The sequence below is a fragment of the Sapajus apella genome, unplaced genomic scaffold, assembly GCF_009761245.1.
Source record: "Sapajus apella isolate SASKATOON/1434 unplaced genomic scaffold, GSC_monkey_1.0 scaffold2, whole genome shotgun sequence".
Classification (NCBI taxonomy): domain Eukaryota; kingdom Metazoa; phylum Chordata; class Mammalia; order Primates; family Cebidae; genus Sapajus; species Sapajus apella.
The window spans coordinates 54,893,090-54,907,867 of NW_022436942.1; the positions used below are offsets into that span (position 1 = coordinate 54,893,090).

The 14,778-nt window shown below is 38.7% G+C and overlaps 1 protein-coding gene across 3 annotated transcripts in view; it reads right to left on the reverse strand.

The window, feature by feature from the left end:
- CDK17 (cyclin dependent kinase 17) overlaps positions 1-14,778 on the reverse strand; it is a 118,778-nt gene that overhangs the window by 73,304 nt on the left and 30,696 nt on the right. The window contains exon 1 of one of the 3 annotated variants that reach the window (XM_032298590.1): positions 382-399. The exons of the other annotated variants lie outside the window; for them this stretch is intronic. The gene's annotated coding sequence lies outside the window, so the exon portion shown is untranslated. Of the gene's footprint in view, positions 1-381; positions 400-14,778 lie in introns of those variants that run through there. 3 annotated transcript variants of the gene reach the window in all.

Below are 14,778 nucleotides of genomic sequence, written 5' to 3' on the forward strand. Positions count from 1 at the left end.
AAAAAAAAAAAAAAAAAAAATTTAAATAGCCACATGTGGGCCGGGTGCGGTGGCTCAAGCCTGTAATCCCAGCACTTTGGGAGGCCGAGGCGGGTGGATCACGAGGTCAAGAGATCGAGACCATCCTGGTCAACATGGTGAAACCCCGTCTCTACTAAAAATACAAAAAATTAGCTGGGCATGGTGGTGCGTGCCTGTAATCCCAGCTACTCAGGAAGCTGAGGCAGGAGAATGGCCTGAACCCAGGAGGCGGAGGTTGTGGTGAGCCGAGATCGCGCCATTGCACTCCAGGCTGGGTAACATGAGTGAAACTCTGTCTCAAAAAAAAAAAAAAAAAATAGCCACATGTGGTGTCATGTGCCTATAGTCCTAGCCACTTATGAGGCTGAGGCAGGAGGATCACTGGATCCCAGGAGTTTGAGGCTGCAGTGAGCTATGACTGCACTCCAACCCGGAATATGGAGCGAGACTCTGTCTCAAAAAGCAAACAAAAAAACAGAAGAGGTGAGAAGGCAATTATCATTTTACATCTCAGTTATGTGATGAACACTCCTACTCTCATGAGTTTGCATATAAGTACTGTATTTCTCAAAGTATAGCTACAGGAAGGTCATAGGAGACTACTGATAATTCTGAGCTTCTAATTACCCTACTTAGTCATTAGAAACTAACCTTTTTAACTAATAAAGCAAGCACTAAGAGGTTACACCTTTGGGTTGTACATGCCCTACCTTCTCTGAGACAGCAATTCAACTTATTTTATCTGGTGAAAAGTTAAATAATAGTAATATTAGGTCAGTAAATTCAAATTCTTCCTCAGAAAGGTAACCTGAGATTTTAATCCTGGGTACATATCCAAGAGAAACTGTAACACATTTACCCAAAAATATGGACAGAAATGGTCATAGCAGCATGTCTATAATAGCATAATACTAGAAACAACCCAAATGTTTATTACAGACAGGACAAATTGTGGTAAATTTGCAGAATGGAGTATTATACAGTAGTAAAAATGAATTAACTATAACCACATGCAATAAAGACGAATACTAGTAACATGATCTTTAAAAAAAAAAGAAGTCCCAGAAGACTACATTTAGTATTTTTTTATAAAAATAAACAAGGCCAGGTGCAGTGGCTCACGCCTGTAATCCCAACACTTTGGGAGGCCGATGTGGGTGGATCATGTGGTCAGGAGTTCGGGACCAGTCTGACCAAAACAGTGAAACACCACCTCTACTAAAAATACAAAAATTGGCCAGATGTGGTGGCGCACGCCTGTAATCCCAGCTACTCCGGAGGCTGAGGCAGGAGAATCGCTTGAACCTGGGAGGCAGAGGCTGTGGTGGGCCTAGATCAAGCCACTGCACTCCAGCCTGGGAAACAAAGCAAGACTCCGTCTCAAAAAAAAATTTTTTTTAATTTAAAAATTTGCCGGGTGCGGAGGCTCACACCTGTAATCCCAGCACTTTGGGAGGTGAAGACGGGTGGATCAGGAGGTCAAGAGATAAGACCATCCTGGCCAACACAGTGAAACCCCATCTCTACTAAAATATAAAAATTAGCTGGGTGTGGTGGCACGCGTCTGTAGTCCCAGCTACTCAGGAGGCTGAGGCAAGAGAATTGCTTGAACCCGGGAGGCAGAGGTTGCAGTGAGCTGAGATCACGCCACTGCACTCTAGCCTGGTATCTGGCAACAGAGCAAGACTGTGTCTCCAAAAAAAAAAATTTTTAATTTAAAAAAATAAAAAAACACAGTATTTGTATTATTTAGGTGAACTAGATATAATATTTTTAATAGAAAAGGTTAAAATAACAAAGTTTATGATAATAGTTACCAATTAGGGAGAGGCAAGGAGAAAAGCACATAAAAAGTTAAGTTATTGACAATATTTAAGAAGTTGCGTTCACAGATATTATTTTATTGATGTACAACTACATACACACACAGATATACAGATTATGCAGGGAACAGTGAGATTCCTGTCGTAAGTCCAGAATTACGATTAACAAAATTTTGTGCAAATTTGTTTAAAAAAAAAAAAAAAAGTTTACGGAAAAAAGAATAGTCAGGGCACGATGGCTCACGCCTGTAATCCCAGCACTTTGGGAGGCTGAGGTGGGCGGATCACGAGGTCAGGAGTTCAAGACCAGCCTGACCAACATGGTGAAACCCCATCTCTACTAAAAATACAAAAATCAGTCAGGCATGGTGGTGCGTGCCTGTAATCCCAGCTACTTGAGAGGCTGAGGCAGGAGAATCAACTGGACCAGGGAGGTGGAGGCTGTAGTGAACTAAGATCACGCCACTGCATTCCAGCCTGGGTGATGAGCGAGACGAAGAAAGAAAGAAAAGAAAGTGGGGAGAGAGAGAGAGGAAAGAGGAAGGAGGGAAGGAGAGAGAGAAAAAGAGAGAGAGAGAGAGAAAGCAAGAAAGTAAGCAAGCAGAAGCATAATCAAAATGTAAAAGTAATGGCTGGGTGCGGTGGCTCACACCTGTAATCCCAACACTTTGGGAGGCTGAGATGGGGGGATCGCCAGGTCAGGAGATCAAGACCATCCTGGCTAACATGGTGAAATCCCTAATCAAACCTCAGGTATATGACTTCTGGAGGGTATTACATAATCTTTGATGCTATGTTAAGATCTAGTTTAAACATCTCATTATCCGAAGAATTTCAGATGCTGAAAATTACCAAAATAAGATCCCTCCCTTCATCAGATAATTTTATCACGACTCACTGAGTTTATAGGAATCCTGTGTTAGGAACTAAGGACAGTGAGACAAAAGACATCAGCACTGTTCTCAAGATGAGAAATACTACAGAAAAGCAGACAATGCAGTGTGAGAATGACATATGTCCAGGCAGCTCTGGGATCACAGAAGACATCTGACGGGATACAGGGAACAGAGAAAAGCCCAGCACATTGCAGAGGCTCAGTAACTACCAATGTGATCTCCAGGACTTTGGTTGGCAAAGGCCTAGTATTTTGACCAGTGTATAGGCAGGGTTCAGTCAAGAGACAGAAACAACACCTGTAATTTTAACACGGAATTTAATAAAAGTTGCTAACCAGGAAAACTGGAGAACTGAGAAGGCAAAAAGGAGGAGAGATATATATCACAGACATAGTAAATGCAAAAAGCAACTATCAGTACCACAGCTGAGAGGAACAACGGGAAGTAGTAGGAAATATGAAAACTCAGAGGCTTGACGGAGAAATCCTAAGAAACTGGGATCCAGACCTCTGCAAAGAAACTACGTGTCAAGAGCTCAGAGGGGAAACCCTGCAAAGCTGGAACCCAGATTTTTGAGAGGGAGGAAATAGCTAGTTGATGCTGGCATCTCTGAGGGGATGTGATGAAGATGGTTTTATGCGTGTGGAAAAACTGCAAACTGGAACCATTTGCCACTCCTGTTCCTACTAGGGTGAAGCTTTGTTGCTGTGGAGATATGAACAGGAAAAGGAAGTAAACAAACAGGAGAAAAATCCCTTGCTCCTCCTCTTCTACTTTCCTATCTCCCACTGGTAATATCTATTGGGAAAAAATAACAGGAAACTAGTTACAAAAGAGAAATATGGTCTGTAGGGTCCCAGCTCCTACCTCACAATGCAGTTTCAATGAGTAAGTTTGAAGCTGCAGGAAAGTAACTTAATACCTGTATAATTTTATTTCTCCATTTTAAATATTTAAGGTAATATTTTACAAATATTTGGAGTTACAAAATCTAGTTAAACTAGGCTGTTTGAGTTTTCTCATGACTTAGGAGGAAATTATATAAATAATACCAAAATAAGGGTATCTATTTTAATACATCAAACTTTGAAAGAATGACCCTTCTGTCCTCTATAATAAAGGCAATATACAGATCTTACAAACCAGAATCAAAACCTTAAGAATTGAGAGAAAAAAAATTTTCCCACACCCATGCATACCTAGATGGAAAAATTCTTAAGGCCCAAATTTGGCATCTATGTGAAAACTTGAAACTTTCACTTATTCAAAAATCATCAAAAGAGAAGATTAATGTGGATTAATGAAAGGAATAAATTGCTAACATTTTAGATTAATGCTATTTCATTACTTTCAAACGTAAGTAGCTTTTCCCTTTAGACCGAATCTTCTTCTAGTATTTTGATATTTTTATTGCCTGAGATGTTCTGAGTCTTTCTCTGTAATAGTTGATTTTTTATTAATATTTATCATTTCAAACATTCCATATTTCACCAAATCTAAAATGCCATCAATTACACAATATACCATTACTGAATAAAGAAAAAGTGCGAAAATTAAACTATGACTTCATGTGTCCTTTCACAGACTTTTAAAACTTAGTCAAAGAGCTCTCCTATATTAATAACCTAAGGCACTGCTAAGGGATATTATCTCAGGGTATGTTTTGATTACATTTTGTTGCCAATTGCTGTTATATTGGTTTTTAGATTGCATACAAATATTTTGGTTTTTCAAACTTCTGTTTTTTTTTTTTTTCTGATAGCTTTGTTTACCTTATTTACTCAGCAAACCCTTTTCCAGAGAAAGCATAAAGATTAGTCCACGTCTGTTAATTTCAAACTAGTGGACTAAATAATTTCATTTATTATTATTATTATTATTATTATTTTTTTTTTTTTTGGGGACGGAGTTTTGCTCTTGTTACCCAGGCTGGAGTGCAATGGCGCGATCTCGGCTCACCACAACCTCCGCCTCCTGGGTTCAGGCCATTCTCCTGCCTCAGCCTCCTGAGTAGCTGGGATTACAGGCACGCACCACCATGCCCAGCTAATTTTTTGCATTTTTAGTAGAGACGGGGTTTCACCGTGCTGACCAGGATGGTCTCGATCTCTTGACCTCGTGATCCACCCGCCTCGGCCTCCCAAAGTGCTGGGATTACAGGCTTGAGCCACCACGCCCGGCCTATTATTATTTTTAAGATAGAGTTTCACTCTTGTTGCCCAGGCTGGAGTGCAATGGTGCAATCTCGGCTCACTGCCATCTCCACCTTCTGGGTTCAAGTGATTCTCCTGCCAGCCTTCTAAGTAGCTGGGATTACAGGCACCCACCATCACACCCAGCTAAGTTTTTGTATTTTTTTTTTTTTTTTTAAGTAGAGACGGGGTTTCATCATGTTAGCCAGGCTGGTCTTGAACTCCCAACCTCAGGCGATCCGCCTGCCTCGGCCTCCCAAAGTGCTGGGATTACAGGCGTGAACCACCATGCCTGGCCTCATTTATTATTTACAGGATCAGAGGGATAGGGGAATGGAAGGAGGATGGAGAGAAATTGGTATACAGTTTTTTTTAGGGGTGATTAAAAATGTTCTAAAATTAGATTATAGTGATGATTATAACAACTATAAATATATTAAAAACATTAAATTATACACACTAAGGGTGTGAGCTTTATAATATATAAATCATGTCAGCAAAGGTTGTTTTTTTTTTTTTTTTTTTTTTGAGATGGAGTTTTACTCTGCTGCCCCGGCTGGAGTGCAATGGTGCAGGCTCAGCTCACTGCAAATTCTGCCTCCCGGGTTCAAGCAATTCTCCTGCCTCAGCCTCGCAAGTAGCTGGGATTACAGGTGCCTGCCACCATGCCTGGCTAATTTTTGTATTTTTAGTTAGAGATGGGCTTTCACCATGTTGACCAGGCTGGCCTTGAACTCCTGACTCAAGTGATGTGCCCATCTCGGCCTCCCAAAGGATTGGGATTACAGGCATGAGCCACTGCGCCCGGACAATAAAGTTTTAATATAATTATTTTATTGTAAACTCTGTCTCCTCACATCAATAAAACAACTAATTGAACATAAGATACTTACAGTACACTTTGATTTTTTTTTTTTCTTTTCTGAGACAGAGTCTCACTCTGTCACTACGGCTGAAGTTCAGTGGCCCCATCTCAGCTCACTACAACCTCTGCCTCCCAGGTTCAAGCAATTCTCCTGTCTCAGTCTCCCAAGTAGCCAGATTACAGGCGCACACCACCATGCCCAGCTCATTTTTGTATTTTCAGTAGAGAGGGGGTTTTAACATGTTGGCCAGGCATGTTAACAGTTTGAGACCAGCCTCAAACTCCTGGCCTAAAGTGATATGCCTGCCTCAGCCTCCCAAAAAGCTAGAATTACAGGTGTGAGCCACTGTGCCCAGCTTCTACTTTGGTTTTTATAAAATCTTGTTTTTGAAAATAACTACATTAGAGGATTCCCTAAGTTTAGTTGTCAGAAAACTTTGTCCGTAAATAACCCAACAGTAAATATTTTAGGCTTTGTGGGCCATACATAGTCTCTGTTAAATATTTTTAAGCAACCTTCAAAAATGTAAAGCAATTCTTAGCTCTAGGGATATTAGACCTCAGCTCTAAGTACATACAATTTTTTTATTTTGGAAATCAAGCAGTCCAAATGTAGCCCACAGCAATGATAAGATTAATGAGAGGACACCAAACATAAAAGCAGTTTTGGTCTTGGAGGAATATATTTCACCTCTCATTCTGCTAGGTGATATTAGGGGTGGCGGATTCAATACTGACTAAAATGATTTCCACACCAAAATCAGATTCAGATGTTCTAGATGTGTCTTCTCAGCCTCCAAGGTACAGTGATGAAAGAAGAAAGACCTCATACATTTATTAAGAATTTGTGAGCTCTTTCACCTTAAAAAAAAAAAAATACTTGAAGGGAAAAAAATATTTAAAAAATGAATCCCCAAACTTATACCTTAAATAATTTTATTTTATATTTAATTTTTTTTTTTTTTTTTTTCAAAGTTCATATCACCTCCAGTTACAAAAAGAAGAAATCAGGTCATCAATTAGCATTTTAAAATTAGAACACCCTGGCCAGGCACAGTGGTTCATGCCTGTAATCCCAGCATTTTGGGAGGCCAAAGCAGGAGGATCACCTGAGGTCAGGAGTTCAAGGCCAGCCCGACAAACATGGAGAAACCCTGTCTCTACTAAAAATACAAAAATTAGCCAGGTGTGGTGGTGGGTGCCTGTAATCCCAGCTACTCGGGAGGCTGAGGCAAGAGAATTGCTTGAACCAGGGAGGTGAAGGTTGCAGTGAGCTGAGATGGCACCACTGCACTCTAGACTGGGCAATAGATCAAGACTCAATTTAAAAAAAAAAAAAAAATTAGAACCCCCTGTACAGGGGTCTACAGAACTCTAGGCCAGGCGAGGTGGTTTACACATGTAATCCCAGCACTTTGGGAGGCTGAGGCAGGCGGGTCATAAGGTCAGATGATTGAGACCATCCAGGCTAATATGGTGAAAACCCGTCTCTACTAAAAACATAAAAAATTAGCCAGGCGTGATGGCAGGCTCCTGTAATCCCAGCTACTCGGGAGGCTTACGCAGGCGAATCACTTGAACCTGGGAGGCAGAGGTTTTCCAGCCTAGTGACACAGGGAGACTCCATCCCAAAAAAAAAAAAAAAAATTGAGCCACTCTGATGAAAAGTACATCACTGTAATTCTAATTTGCATTTTCCTGGTGACTAACGTCACCAATCATCTTTTCACATGCTTCCCCCTATCCATTTCACTGAGGACTCCAATCATTCTTATGTTAAATCATTTGGCTGTGTTCTGTTTGGTTTTCTGCTGTTCTGTTCTTTTCCCATCTTCTTTTCTCCTCTATGCTTTAAATATATCCTCCTTACAACAACCATTCTGGAGTGAGTACCATCAAGACAGACAGCACGTACTATAGGAAGTCACTTTCATAGGCTTGGTCTTTACTTGAGTCCCTAAAAACAGAAAATATTTTTCTGCTTCACAAATGAACTTCAAAATTGCCTTGAAAAGAAAATTAAGGTTAGTAAACTCCTTTTTCAGAAGAGGGCTGGGAATTTGGTGCCACCTTTAGTTTCATCGAGCACCATGGAAAACCAATAAAGTATATTCAAAGACTCAGGAAGTCCTCACAGATATGAGACAGAATCAAAGTATATAAAAAAAGGTATAGAACTTGGACAAAAGCATTACTTGGTTATGAGGAAATTTTCAGACACCAAACCTTTGTTTATATATATATCACAAATATGTCTGCCAATCTAATAATTTCTGAATGTCTATATATTGTATTAATATTTACTATACATATATCCCTAAAAATTAAAGTTTTAAATTGTCCTTAAATATTCAATGTTAAATAAAAATAAAATTGCTTTTTTCTCAAAGATGAGACATTTGATAATGGTACATTATCTTCCCTGTGCCGATCATTAAAATAATTTTTCCATAAAGTAGATAATTCATTTATCAATTTACTATTAAAATAACAAGAATAACATCACTATATACCTAGCTTCATAGAGCTTAAAGAGTCTTTACATCCATCATTTTATTTGACCCTTAAAACAATTCTATGAAGTAAAAAAGATAATTTAGCATTCATATATATATATGGAGAAAACAAAAGTTCAAAACTTAAGACTCACCCGAGGGTCACTAAACTACTTAGTAAACCCTGATAAGACAAAATGCAAATCCTGTGTGTTCCTTCACTAACCTCACAAAAAGTTGGTTGATGTATAGATTATAAGTGAAACACAAATTGCCTTTCAATTTCTGTGAAATTAAGCAATATTCCTGAATAAAGTCAGACCCGCTTGATAATCTTTTTCAATAGAAAAACTACACCTAAAAGCAATTTTAGCAATATCAAATCATAGAAAGTTAACAAATTTCACTTACTATGCTACCAAAATGTGTCTGAACAAATTATTTCCTAATGAGGTCATCTTATCTGATTTTTCTCTTATGTATTTTCAAAATAGGTTTATAGAAGCTGGGCATGGTGGCATGCACCTATCATCCCAGCTACTTGGGAGGCTGAGGTAGGAGGACTATTTGAGCCCAGGACTTTAAGACCAGCTGGACAGCACAGCAAGACCCTGTTTCTATTTTTAAAAAATATAAAGCAGATAATCCTATAAGTAGTACTTCTACAGGAGCCCTGTAAGCATTCCGCCTTCCTCCTTTGATAGGCCTGTGAATCTCTCTCCATAGGCAGGATCAAAAAGACAAATTCCAGACTCAATTCCACAATTAGGAAAATTTTTCTACACCTGGTTACATTTCAACACTTCTGAGAACAGACTGCAGACACAGGGAAGGCCAAAAAGCTTCTAGCAACTACCTTCCAGCGCTATTCAGCTTTCCGAGACTGGCCACTGTATTTTTAAATGAAATCAAGTTATTTAAAATTATTAACAAACTCTTTTTGATAACAGTACTGGCAAGTGTTAGACATTCCACCAGAGAACTAGGCCACATCCATTTACTGTATGAACACAGATGTTACCCTTCCTACACAGCAGGCCACTTTAGTCATTTCTTTTATAAGCAGTATGACCCAGTCCCTCACATAAGGGAAAGTAAAATAAGTATTCATCTGAAAAGCTCCCTTAGTTCTAGGTATAATAAATCACAGCCACTATCACATATCTCATATATTACTATATCTAGTGTATCAGTAACTAGAAGAAACAGACGTCAAGTAAAAATCATCTCTGAAAAACAAGTGAAATTATAAACGGCTTAAACAGCTCTGTCCCAAATTTTTTTAAAAAATCAATTCATAGTACCTCATGCTTGTTTAAACTGTTTGACTAAGGCTAACACCCACAGTTTGATTTTTTTATAAATCAGTCAGATTTTCTACCAGGGATATAATATACCCGTAACTCTGGACAATCGGAGGTAGTAAATATTAATATGTTATCAGTGGTTTTATAAGGATTTAGCCAAGATTGTAGATAGCTCAATACCATCAATTATCAGGAAGGTACACAAACATATGTGACTTGTTAAATATCTGCATCTTTTTCTCTTTTTTCTTAGAAGATATTAACTACATAAGTCAATGAAATGTTAATAGTTATAAAACACCTACGCATATTTTAACTTCTTTATTTCACTTTCTTTCCTCATTTCAGACATCTGTAATTAATGAAAGATCTTTGCTCTTATTTCAGTCTAACTCAGCCCGTCCTCCAAGTCAAGCACAGAGACTTCTAGCAAGGTATTAGTTCCTTTGTTATAAAGAAATCTTATAAAGTAAAATAGTTCTCAAGTCTGTGGTTAATTTCTTCAATTACTATCTGGTGCTGACACTCTGAGCATTAGAATTTGTTACTAACAGCTGAAATAAGAAAATGTGAATTACACTTAATGAAGTAGAGCAGATTCAGGACTATTCTTTAATATTATTCTCGGTAATGAATGGGAGAAAAGAGTACAATTACGACTTAAGAGGTAAGAATAGCCAACAATTCTCAGTCCCTCTTATCAATCCAGTAACTTACAGTGTTCCATATGTAAAATTACCTATCCTGGCATGTGAGTCACAGCAGAAGCAAAGCTGCAATCTCTAGAAAATAAACTTCAATAAAACCTTTATAATAAGCTGGGCACAGTGGCTGATGCCTCTAATCCCAGCACTTTGGGAGGCCAAGGCAGGAGAATCACTTGAGCCCAGAGTTCAAGACTAACCTGGACAACACAGCAAGACTTTACTTAAAAAAAAAAAAAAAGGCCGGGCATGGTGGCTCACGCCTGTAATCTCAGCACTTTGGGAGGCCAAGGCAGGAAGATCACCTGAGGTCAGGAATTCGAGACCAGCCTGACCGATATGGAGAAACCCCATTTCTATTAAAAATACAAAATCAACCAGTCATGGTGGCACATGCCTGTAACACCAGCTACTCAGGGAAGGCTGAGGCAGGAGAACTGCTTGAACCCAGGAGGCAGCGAGTGAGCCGAGATCACACCACTGCACTCCAGCCTGGGCAACAAGAGAGAAACTCTGTCTCAAAAAAAAAATTCTTTATAGTGACTGATAGGGATATTCAGAGAATAATGGGAGGCCTAGATTTACCAAAAGAAAGCACACATTTAAAAATGTATATATCAAGAAACACTGGTCTGCTATCTAACACAGATAAGAAATGTCACACTCTGGGAAAAGGGTGAGTTTACAAACAGTCCAAGTCTATTTCATCTAGGCTGCATCTATATGAATGGCCTAAAAAGAGTTCAATAGGAAAAAAAAAATGTGTGTGTGGAAAGGAAGGAATTATTTTTCTATTCAACACAGAACAGTATATTAATGTTCCTTTTATTCCAAGGGAAAACTGGAAGATGATGTTCTGAATCTACCTAAGTTATAAAGAAAATCAGGAAGTCACAATCTTTAGATGTGGCTGTTATCTTCCCATGCATTTTTGTGGCTAGATGTTAGAAAGTGACTCAACTATTCCCTCTTGTTCCCTCTTTCAAAGGTAGGAAATCAGAGGTTATCCTGAGGTCAGGAGCTTCTAATGTGGCTCTTGATTTAAACTGTATGAACTTGCTCTACTCCAGGATGAAAGCAATCATGACCAGATCAGTGTGCTCCGCAGCTGGCCAGTCAGCTGCTCCAGAGGCAGCAGCCAGCAAAAGAGCTCTGGAGCCCTCTCTGGGCACCATGCCTCCTAAAATCTGAGCACAGGCCAATCTTGTTGCCACTGATTCTTAAAAGGTATTTTTCAGTTCCCTAATAAGTAAAATAAATGTAAGTAGGAAATATCCTCCTTTTAATATTCCAATTGTTGAAGTGTTCCACATTTTAGTCTAACATTCACTAGAAAATGAAATATTTTAACACTTTGATATGAAACCATAATACCGGCTCCAGTCTGCCTTAGAAGCATCAGCTGATTCCTTGGAAGAGGAAATTTAAAAAGAAACTACTCTAAGATAGAAAGAGAAAGAGAAAGAGAAAGCAGGGGAGCCGGGGGGGGGCACACGATGAATAAGGCTGGAACGCAGCACAATAAGAGTCCTGAATCCTAGGTAACTACAAAGTCTTCTTTAAAGAAACAGTTTGAATACAAAATTTCATGACAGTTGCTGGAAGCTACAAGTGGTACTATGAAATCACTGTATTATTCCAATTTTACTACAAAATTCATGTTAAAGTTTGAAAAAGGGTTTCAGTCCCACTACTGACTTTCAAGTTAGAATTCTAGAAAAGTAGGCCTGTGATATGTGTATTTACTAAAAAACAAGAATCTGGTGAATCAACTAACTTAGGATCAGTCCATTAATCAAGTTGGTAATTCAAAGAATCACAAAAAGAAAATATATATATATATATGTGTGTGTACATATATATATATCTTTAATATACACACCTATGTACCTTAAACATATTAACTTAAAACATTCAAATACACTAATTTTTTGCTATGAAATGAAGGCTTCTATTCATGAAAGGAATTCTTTACATAAGCCAACATAGTCTACAATTTCTAGTTGATTTATTTAAAAGAAAAAACGACAACACTAAGAAAAAAGGAAAAAAAATTAAGTATTTCTTATAAATGAAAATTGTGTTGAGCAATCATTCTATCAGCCCATCTAGTTATTAATAATGTCACAGATATATCTCATGCATATGTGGTAGGAATTTCTTTTTTAAAAAATAAGGTTGGCCTGGCCAACATGGAGAAACCTGGTCTCTACTAAAAATATAAAAATCGGCCAGGCATGGTGGTGTGCACCTGTAATTCTAGCTACACTTGGGTGGCTGAGGCCTAAAAATCATTTGAACCCGGGAGGTGGAGGTTGCAATGAACCAAGACAGGGCCACTAGACTCCAGCCTGGGCAAGACTCTATCTCAAAAAAAATAAAATAGGCTGGGCATGGTAACTCATGCCTGTAATCCCAGCACTTTGGGAGACTGAAGCGGGTGGATCACCTGCGGTCAGGAGTTCGAGACCAGCCTGGCCAACATGGTGAAACTCCGTCCCTATTAAAAATACAAAAATAAGCCAGGCGTGGTGGCACACACTTGTAATCACAGCTACTCGGGAGGCTGAGGCAGGAGAGTCACTTGAACGTGGGAGGCAGAGGTTGTAGTAAGCCAAGATCACATATAATAAACTGTTTCAAAAGTAAAATAACCAGAAAACGACGAGTACCTATTGATATCAATGGACAACTTTTCTCTAAATAAGTTAAATTTATGTTTAGGCACTTCCCCTAACCATCAGTTTCTCTATCATAAGGAAAGTGCCTATAAATTCAGGGGAAAAAAGTACTCAGAAACCATTAATATAGGGCTGGGTGCAGTGACTCATGCCTGTAATGCCAGCACTTTGGGAGGCCAAGGTGGGCAGATCAAGAGGTCAGGAGTTCAAGACCAGCCTGGCCAGCATGGTGAAATCCCATCTCTACTAAAAATACAAAAAAATTAGCCAGGCATGGTGATGCACGCCTGTAGTCCCAACTACTTGGGAGGTTGAGGCAGGAGAACTGCTTGAGCCCAGCAGACAGAGGTTGCAGTGAGCCAAGACCGAGCCACTGCACTCCAGCCTGGGAAACAGAGCAAGACTTCATCTCAAAAAAAAAAACAAAAAAACTATTACTAAGACTTTTAGGTAAAACACATTCTAACTACTAAAAGATTTGATCTTGTATCACTTTCTCCTCTTGAGTAGTAAAATGTGCTTTAGTAAGAGAATGGAAAAAATACAAAGTTAACTTTTCACACTATATAATTATCTAGCAAACGTGTTAAAATGTAAGATATAATAATATGTTTATATATAAATATATATTTTTATATTTATATACAATTGTATATGTAATATATAAAAACATAAAATGTAAGGTGCTTGAAAATATGTTCTTTTAGGAGTTATAAAAATCAGCAGTTGAAGGCTGGGCATGATGGCTCAGGCCTGTAATCCCAGCACCTTGGGAGGCCAATGTGGGCAGATCATCTGAGGTCGGGAGTTTGAGACCCGCCTGACCAACATGGAGAAGGCCTGCCTCGACTAAAAATACAAAAAATTAGCCAAGCGTGGTGGCTCATTCCTGTAATCCCAGCTACCTGGGAGGCTTAGGCGGGAGAATCACTTGAACCTGGGAGGCAGAGGTTTCAGTGAGCCAAGATTGTGCCATTGCACTCCAGCCTGGGCAACAAGAGCAAAACTCTGTCTCAAAAAAAAAAAAAAATTAAGAAGACACAAACTAATCCTTCCTTTCCTTACTGTATTTCTCTATCTAGACAGAACTGGTACTTCGTATACCACACACACACAGCCCTCCTATGTATCTTTCATATAGCAACTCCACTAATTGTTTCTTTAGTCAAGATTATGAACACTCCAGGGAAGGATATTTTACTGTTTTTGTTTTAAAATCCCCATTTCTTTGTGAAGGAACTGGCTCTAAGAAGCCCTGAGTATAAGAGCTGGACAAAAAGACAGAAAGGAGGGCAGTTTAAAAAAAAAAGTCACTGCAGAGTAACTTATAAACTAGAAAGACACAGATCTTATTATCAGGTGTTCAGTATATTCTGCAAATTTAACCAAATAGGCCAAAATGTTGTGAGAAAACTGGAACATTATGTCAGATAATGTTTTCTTCCAACTCCTATTAACAGTAAGATTTGATTAGCAACTGTATATTGCTTTAATTTGTTTATTTGGTTCACACCAAAGTCTTAAGAGTTTGTATCACTCTACCCATTTTACAGAAGAGGACATGTTACAAAATGTGAATACATTTATCTAAGATGACACAGCTGGCAAGCCTTGCCATTCCCAATCAAAGCTTAAGGCTCCAACTATTCATAGTACAGGTTACTTGTGAGTATATTCCAGAAATGGAATTTAATAAGTTACTATAGCTTGACAGAAACAGCCTGTGAGAATCTAATTCAGAGTAAGATCAAAGGTAGGATAAGCAACCCACTTCATTTTGCTCTAAAGCAGAGA